A 2,613-nucleotide genomic window follows, 5' to 3' on the forward strand; every position below is an offset into this window, starting at 1 on the left:
CGTTCAGAGAGGGCTCCTGCCACTGACCAGCGTCCAGAGAGGGCTCCAGCCACTGACCAGCGTTCAGAGAGGGCTCCTGCCACTGACCAGCGTCCAGAGAGGGCTCCAGCCACTGACCAGCATCCAGAGAGGGCTCCAGCCACTGACCAGCGTCCAGAGAGGGCTCCTGCCACTGACCAGCGTCCAGAGAGGGCTCCTGCCACTGACCAGCATCCAGAGAGGGCTCCAGCCACTGACCAGCGTCCAGAGAGGGCTCCTGCCACTGACCAGCGTCCAGAGAGGGCTCCTGCCACTGACCAGCGTCCAGAGAGGGCTCCTGCCACTGACCAGCGTTCAGAGAGGGCTCCAGCCACTGACCAGCGTCCAGAGAGGGCTCCTGCCACTGACCAGCGTCCAGAGAGGGCTCCTGCCACTGACCAGCGTCCAGAGAGGGCTCCTGCCACTGACCAGCGTTCAGAGAGGGCTCCAGCCACTGACCAGCGTCCAGAGAGGGCTCCTGTCACTGACCAGCGTCCAGAGAGGGCTCCTGCCACTGACCAGCATCCAGAGAGGGCTCCAGCCACTGACCAGCGTCCAGAGAGGGCTCCAGCCACTGACCAGCGTCCAGAGAGGGCTCCAGCCACTGACCAGCGTCCAGAGAGGGCTCCTGCCACTGACCAGCGTCCAGAGAGGGCTCCTGCCACTGACCAGCGTTCAGAGAGGGTTTTATTGAGGAGTTGATTACTTTAGCTATTATTGTGTAATTAATGTCTTCCTAATCTAGTGTTTAAAAAAATATGTATATTTATAACCCTACCAAAAACACCCCTTTTCAGTTTGAATTAATTTGTCATTAATCAAGAGTTACAATCAAGAAGGTTATTTTTTAATTAACACTCAATACAATTTGAGCATTTCTGCATTTTTGCAATCTCGTATGTTTGTTTTCTCTGATGGTGTGTGATTGTGTTTTAGAGGACAAAACCAATGGGTCTTCAGCAGCGGCCCAGAAGATCTCAAGATGTCCAGATTAGAAGAGTATGGTCACGCTTCATTTCATTGCTCTTGTACAGCAATATTTTTATTTAAAAAAAATACATTAGAAATATATAATTTTAATGAATATGCAATCATTAGTATTACATATTAATTTTATACCAACTATTTGAAATAATAATAAAGACATATGGTCCTGTCCCCAATCAAAGGATCATTCTGGTTTATGTTGAAATAAAAAGGTTCCTACATTAAAGTTTTTTCCACCAAAATTTTTCTATATGGTTCTGCGACTTAGGATTTAGGAACATTTCAAACACTTAATTTAAAAAATATTTATATAAAATAACAAAACTACCAGTAGCAATAACATACTCAATCCACATTAACCTTGAATACTCCTCAAAGTAATTACAAACTGAAGAGACAGTAACAGTAACACGCAACAATTTAAAAAAAGGAAATCAAGAACCCTTTATCTGACAGCCAACATTCTTCATTTCAGATCTCTTCAGGCTTGACCCCAGGCAAAATAGTGAGAGGGTAATGGGCCTCTGTGTAGAAGAATGGAAAGACCATCTCAGTGAAATTGTGTGTGAAGTGTTATAGACAGTCTTGCACAGAAGATCTGAGAATCTCAAGTCCAGTTTCCCCCTCACTACCATGGGTTTCTCAAATCCAAGTAGTGGGATGTGTGACTCCTGTGGATTTGTGACACTAAGAATTTCACGATACACCGATACATCAGACTCCACTGGGCAAGCCGTTGGTTCCTTTTCTTTGGACAGACTCTGTGGTGACACCTATAGGCCTACCATCCGGGACGCGTTGTTCTTCACTGTGGAAAAGCCCACAGAGCCCAGCCAGCACACAGGGACCAGGGTCAAATCTCTCCAGGTTTTTGGGAATCTCCTCATAACTCATGTCAAATTCATGCCACACACTTATCAGATCATCAAAAACTGCGAGGTGAAAGTTGGCTGTGTTAGAGTCCAGAACCACAGGACCTATCGAGAGAGAGAGAGAGAAAGGTCCATACAGACGTGGTGGGTGTGTGTAATTTGTAGAACAAAACATCAAACTCAAGTTGTTTAACACAGACCTTATTTTACGCATAAATTGAAAAACCCCATAGGAAAATATCGAAGGAACCAGCGACAAATTAGTATTCCAGATGCTGGATTATTAGGGACATTGAGATGTGTTAGAGGAAGAATCCATGAACAGTGACCATTTGACTGTATGTATACCCAACATTTTTGGAGCTGGTACCTTGCTCTAAATAGCCTTGCTATTTAACACAAAATTCAAGATTTTGTTCATTTTTATTGTATAGAAATAAGAGTTTGGAACAGAATTTGATGATTAATTTGTTATATTTTAATTTGTCATATATTTATGTAATTTATGCATGGAAATATTGCTGTAAATTAATGTATATTGAGAGTCTAAAAGTTGTAATTGTAAAAGTTATTCCTTGGATAATTTATTTGGTTAATTTGTGTTATTTTTTATTTATTTTGATGCTACTGTTATTGTAACAGTAGTATGCTGTAAATCCTGTGTATGTTTCTGTGTAAGTGTTCTTGTTCTGTATTAAAAAACGCAGACAGCGGACCAAAGACAGATAAACAGACA

Source organism: Gobio gobio (genome assembly GCF_949357685.1).
Source record: "Gobio gobio genome assembly, chromosome: 25".
Taxonomy (NCBI): Eukaryota; Metazoa; Chordata; class Actinopteri; order Cypriniformes; family Gobionidae; genus Gobio; species Gobio gobio.